Genomic DNA, 6525 nt, shown 5'->3' with positions numbered 1-6525 from the left:
CAAAGTCCACCGGGATGAAAAATTTCCCAACTCTTACGGGAACATCTTCCCATATCCCTAACGGTGTCTTCGTCGATCTATCGGCCATTTGGAGTGTGATGTTGGTACATTTAAGCTCTCCCATCCCTAACCTTTTACTAACCGAATACGGCATAACACTCACTCTTTCTCCTAGATCACAGAAAGCCTTGTTGGTCGTGGTGTCGCCAATGGTACACGATATTGAGAAGCTTCCCGGGTCTAAGTTTCGGAGGTGAACTCCCTTGAAGGACTGTACTACTCACCTTAGTGAAGGCGATAGTTTCAAGCTTCCGGATCGACTTCTTTTTCGTAAGGATGTCCTTCATGTACTTTGCATAGGCCGGCACATGATTAATTAATTCCGTGAAAGGAATCGAGACTTCCAAATCTTCACAATTTCCATAAATTTCCCAAGTTGGTCATCGAACTTAGGCTTAGCTTGACGACTTGGGAATGGAAGTCTAATCATAATGGGCCACTTCTCCTTGGCCTTCTCTTCACTTTTCTTTGAAACTTCTTCTTTTGTTGGTTCTCCTTCCTTGGAGTTTTGCACAACTTCTTCTTTGTCACTAGCTTCCACAACTTCATCCTCAACTTGCTTCTTTGGTCCTTCATACCTCGTACGACTCCTCAAGTGAATGGCATTAACCGTTTCATGTCTTGGGGGATTACCTTGAGGTGGTAATTTCCCCTTTTGTCTTTGAGAACTTGAAGATGCTAGTTGGGTCAATTGAGTTTCCAACATTTTTGTGTGGGCTAGGATGTTGTTGATGGTGATGTCTTTTGCTTGACTATCCTTTTGCATTTGAGTGAAAAATTCTTGTTGATTCTTTTGCATTCGGAGGACCGCTTTTTGAACATCAAAACCTTGGTCATTTTGTTGATTGTATGGAGTTTGATTTTGGTAACCTTTGTTTTGGTTGAAAAAGGGTCTTTGATTTTGGTTTCTCACGGGAGGTGGAGTGTATGTTTGTTGAGGGTTTTGAACATTTTGGCTTTTGTATGAGAGATTTGGGTGGAATATGGTGTTTTCATTGTAATAATTAGAATAAGGGGTACCACTCTTATATGCTTGAAAAGCATTTACTTGTTCATTTGTTCCCCTACATTCACTTTGGTCATGTCCCAAAGTTCCACAATTCTCACATATCCCACTTGGGATTGATGAAGATGCTACCATGGCATTAACATGATGCTTTGGTAATTTTGAGGCTTCTTCAAGTTTAGCCATAGCCTCTCCAACTTCAAGTAAATGGTATCAATATGAGCACTAAGTTGAGCACTCAATTGAGTGATAAAGTCCACTTCATGCTTTCCTCCTCTAGTAGCCTTGCGGGGTCTACTATATTGTGAATTATGGACCGCCATTTCCTCAATCTTGTCCCAAGTTTGATTATCGTCAACTTCGGTGAACATACCATTTGATCCCATGTTGAGAATGTTTCTTGAGTCTTCATAAAGACCATTCCAAAATTATTGTACCAAGAACCACTCGCTAAGTCCATGATGAGGACATGAGCGACAAATTTCTTTGAAACGCTCCCAAGCTTCATACAAAGATTCTTCATCCCTTTGTTTAAAACCCGTAATTTGAGCTCTTAGCATGTTAGTCTTTTCCGGAGGGTAGAATTTTTTGTAGAAAGCTAGAGCTAACTTCTTCCAAGAATCAATTCCAAGAGTAGCCTTATCAAGGCCTTTCAACCATTGTTTTGCGGTGCCGATTAGAGAAAAAGGAAATAAGACCCATCGAATTTGGTCTTGAGTCACACCGGTTTGTGAAATCGCATCACAATAGTCACAAAAAGTCTCCATGTGAGAGTGAGGGTCTTCACTAGGCATCCCCCCAAATTGGCTTCTTTCGACTAATTGGATAAATGCGGATTTAGCAATGAAATTTCCGGTTAAGTGTTGTGGTGTGGGAGTACCATTGGGTAGGTTCTCCTCGGTTGGTACGGAATGTGATGAAAATTTCGGCATTGTGGGTTGATTTTGTGTTAGATTGGGTGTTGGGTTCTCCTCACCTTCTCTTGCAAAAGGGTTGACGAACTCAATAGTGTTTGGTTGAATATCTACAACCTCACCAATACCTCTCAAAGTACCTCTAGCAAGTCTTCTATTGTTTGTCAAAGTCCTTTCAATTTCATGATCAAAGGGTAACAAGTTACCTTGTTATCTTCTAGACATGCAAAATATCAAACAACTTGAAAACAATTAGAACAAACCTTGAGGAGTTTTACTTCCCCAAGGCAAACAAAGACACAACTAATACCAATCTAAGAAAATCAAATTAACTTAACACCGTCCCCGACAACGGCGCCATTTTTGGTCGGATTCACTCGGAGTTTAGTTTTCGGTTACTTGTCGTTCAGAGCACCTAGACCAAAACAATATTTATAACTTCACAAACAACTATACTATTAGTAAAGAGGCAAGTAAAGGTCGGATCCCAAGGGACGGGTATTGATGTAGGATTTTCGATTGCAAGTAGCGGTGTCTAGGGGTGTCACGATTTGGGTTGAGATGAGAAGATCACTAAACTAAATAACAATAAAAGTAAACAAGCAAGATGATTATAAAGAGATGTAAACAATTGATTAAAAGCACTAGGGTGTCATGGGGTCATAGGGGATTCATGGAAATTGATCATACAAACATGTTCTCAAATTATAAGCAAGCAATTATTGTTGTGATGGATCGAGTTGGTTTATATCTTACAATCCTAGGAAGGTTTGGGTCCCGGAGCCGAATCGATTAGATTGTACAACACCTACAAGTCGACTTAATCCTCCCTACTCAAAGCATGGTCTAATGAGACTCGAGTTAGTTTATGTCTTACAAGTCTCATTGAAAAGGTAAGTGATGGATAAAAAATGCAAGGATTCATAGGCTCGCATTTCATCAATTATAACATGTGCATAAGTTGAGATCACAACAAGCAAGCAAATAAACTATGAAAACATATTAAATTAAGCATTAATCATTCCCCATGTTGGTTTCCCCTAATTACCCATTAACCCTAGTTAAGGAAACTACTCACTCATTATCAAGTTTAGCATGTTAACAAGGTTGTCAATCACATTAACAAAGTAAAACATGATGAATAAATGAAGATGATTAACAATAATTAAAAAGGGATTAAGAGGATTATACCTACTAATGATTCCAAAATAAATCAAAGAATAATAGAAGTACTTGATGATTGATTGGAAGGTTGTCAATCTCCCAATAATAACCCAAATAATCTTCAATTACCCAAAATAAAAGATGAACAAAAGAGAGATTAAGGAAATGAGATTTGTATTAAGACTTGATTAGAAGTTGATTACAAGATTAAGAAGATATTAGAATGATATAAACTATACTAAGGATTGATAAGAAGAACATGATTCATCTAATTAGACTAATGGGGTATTTATAGTGGGGATTAGGTACACAAATTAGGGTTTACTAAGGGCTTAAATGACGATTAAGTCCTTGAGGAATCGTTCCTCTCAGAAAAGATGCGATTCTCCTTTTTGCCGGTCTTTCATAAATATGCGCATCTTTCATGGAGGGAAGAAAAGGGACGTATGAGACTGTAAGGGAATCCAAGCGTCCAAGGTGTCGGTACGGGCAGTTTTCCTGGTGGCTGGATGGGCAGATTTGTATGCTGGACGAGCGGATTGTGGAGTGTTTGGACGGGCGTCCCTTCTGCAAAGACGCTCGGATTCCTCGCGTCTTCGACGGGCGTCTTCTTTGTTGGACGGGCGGATTGTGTCACAGCTTCCTTTTCTTCTTTTCTTCTTCTAATAATCCTCCGGGATTTAGTCGGGGTTGCAAGGATTTCTTCATCATTGCCCATCTACTATAATATGTACAAAGGCCTTCTAATCTTGTCTTCTCTTTGATGCTTGGTCATTAGATTCGATCAATTTAGCTCCATTTTGCCGTGAAAATGCAAGGTTTGCACTCCTCTCCTACCAAGAGAACAAAACCTCAAAGAATATGCAGAACAAAGGACTAAAGTTAGTAAATGACCCAGATATGCACTAAAAAGCATAGGAACGAGGCTAATTCGGGGAATAAATATGCTCAAATAATGGTCACATCAAAACACTACTATCCTAATTAATCACATATTGTTTCAACTCATAAGTTGTTACAAATTAGATTATCTTTTAGAATATAGTAAACTTATCTAATATTTAAAACGACTATTTTGATTCCAAATAGAAAAACGTTTATATTAATTTAATTAAAAACACATTAAATTATATTTAACAAAATCCAAAATATCATTTATAAAATATAAAATAAATTTTCTTTCGAAAATGTCGTGTTACGTAGCCACCCTAAATTATAGTGCAGTCGACTATTACTTCAAGTATGAGTGTGTCAAGTTATAATCATTACAATTCTAACTTGAGACGGACTCAAAACAATTATTAAATATCACAAAGGAGTGGCGAACTAACTACTGACTAATCTTCCTTGAAAATTCTTCAGATGTAAGTTCATTTCATCGTCTTGATCAAGAACTCAAACCGTTTCATCAAATCATCATTTTGGCAATGTCGTAACCTCGTTAATCTATAAGACTTAACAAACAATTACGCACAAACTTATAAAACAATTATAATACACTTGTCATCATCAAAACATAAAATGTATTTAGGACACGATCCAACAAATTCCCCCTTTTGATAATGGTAAGTCTCCTATATTTGTTTCTACGGGTTAGTTCCCCCTCAACCCAAAAACAATCATAATTGTAAATACGTTGAATTAACGGTTTGATACGTGAGCTAAGTGATAGCACCTAAGGACCTTAAGAGACGTATGATCTTGACAAGGAGCAAGCTTAGGCAAATAAGGCTATTCAAGTCCCTTTACTTTCCCCCTCTTGACATATCTAAAAGACAAGAAAAAGACATAAAACAATTAGAGTAATATAAACCGAAGCTAAGTATATAACCAAGTCAAAAGCATATAAAACAAAATGAGATTAAATCCCAAATAATAGAAACCACGACTTATGTCTATGTCATTAACTAAGCAAAAAAAAATCAAGAACACAATTAATTCATAACCAAGGCAAAATAAAGAATAATTATGGTTAAGATGGTCTTAAGATAGTAGGATAAGATTTTACATAGTAACAAAGTAGATATAGGCCTAAGAGCACTTGGCTGATACGGTACATCAGCTAAGAACACAACAAGGAGAGCTTAGTTTGGTGGGTTGAAAATGGCGCGGAATTCAGGGCTAGTAAGACGTCCCAAGTAAGAGTTAACTGATTAGTGTTCAATTTAAGTCGTCCCATAAATACACCACATTCGACATTCGACACGACCTTCTCCATTGCCTCTAGCAGCCCCTAAACCTCAGCCATAACTGCTCCACCATCGTCACAACCAGTACAACAAGAAATTAAACTCAAACATTTTTTATGGAACGTAAATTCAGTTCGCAACACCTCTTTAACACTAACTGTGTTCCTGCAACTCCAAACTTGCTCCATTAATATCAGATTTCATGGCCGCCAAAACAGATTTTTGCTCCGTTTTCCCAAGTTCGGGCAATTTAGACAGACTATACCACTATACCAGTAACTCACAATTAGTCACAACTTACAACAGCTAAAATAGAACGCTGCTTCTCCAACCCCGTATCGATCATCTCCATAAATGCAAAGATTCGGGAATCAAGAACACCCGATGCTCCTATTGTACTTACACAGACAGCCGCAACAACACCCTTTCAACCCACATTCAATGTACCCGCAACAACAGTTTCAAGTTTTAACAACAATTCAGTGTAAACTCAACCACTAATACCGCACTAGAATCGTCAGTCGCGTCATCAAAATATCATTTCTAGACATGGTTTTCATTTTCACCAAAACCGCTTAATCAGCGGCTGGAACTATCTCCAAACCCCCAATCAGAACCTGACATTTCGTCGCAAACTCCTCACAAGAAATCGATACTCTCTGACTGTAACACCCCGGCCCAAACTTAGGGTCGGGAGCGATCACTTACGGTAGCTTTCCAGGCTGTGTACATGGCCCACAGATCAACACGGGTCTTTTCCAGCGCATTTTGTCCTCACTCATACGCATCCAGGGAACCGTCCCAGGAGGTCACCCGTCCTAAGACTACTCCCAGCCAGGCAAGCTTAACTGTGGAGTTCTTTTTCATGGATAATCAGAAAAGTATAAGAAGAGGTTAGTAATTGATTTTGATGATTATTACTGATGAATGAATTACATATATATAGGATTTACAATGCTAATGACAGTAAGAATAATTACTATAATTACAATGATACACAAATATAATCTTCCCATATTTGCAATATGAACATGATTAAGTTCCCTTGATTTTAGGAGGTAATTAAGAGGATGATTGTTGATTTGATATGCTGACAATATTTGTGGGAATATTCTGATTTGCAGGTATATGGTTAATACGCCCCCGCAAGATGGACGTCCGATTTGTGAGTCCAATCTTGGTTCGTAGTTCA

The 6525-nt window shown here is 38.1% G+C and overlaps 1 non-coding gene across 1 annotated transcript; it reads left to right on the top strand.

Annotated features, from left to right (window-relative positions):
• Positions 1-1519: 1519 nt before the first annotated feature.
• Positions 1520-1626, top strand: LOC141658225 (small nucleolar RNA R71). Its single transcript, XR_012549123.1, has one exon. It is a non-coding gene; the product is annotated as a small nucleolar RNA R71 (small nucleolar RNA).
• The last annotated feature ends 4899 nt before the right edge of the window (positions 1627-6525 follow it).

Source organism: Silene latifolia, chromosome 5 (genome assembly GCF_048544455.1).
Source record: "Silene latifolia isolate original U9 population chromosome 5, ASM4854445v1, whole genome shotgun sequence".
NCBI lineage: Eukaryota > Viridiplantae > Streptophyta > Magnoliopsida > Caryophyllales > Caryophyllaceae > Silene > Silene latifolia.
This window is presented reverse-complemented; position numbering and strand designations above follow the sequence as displayed.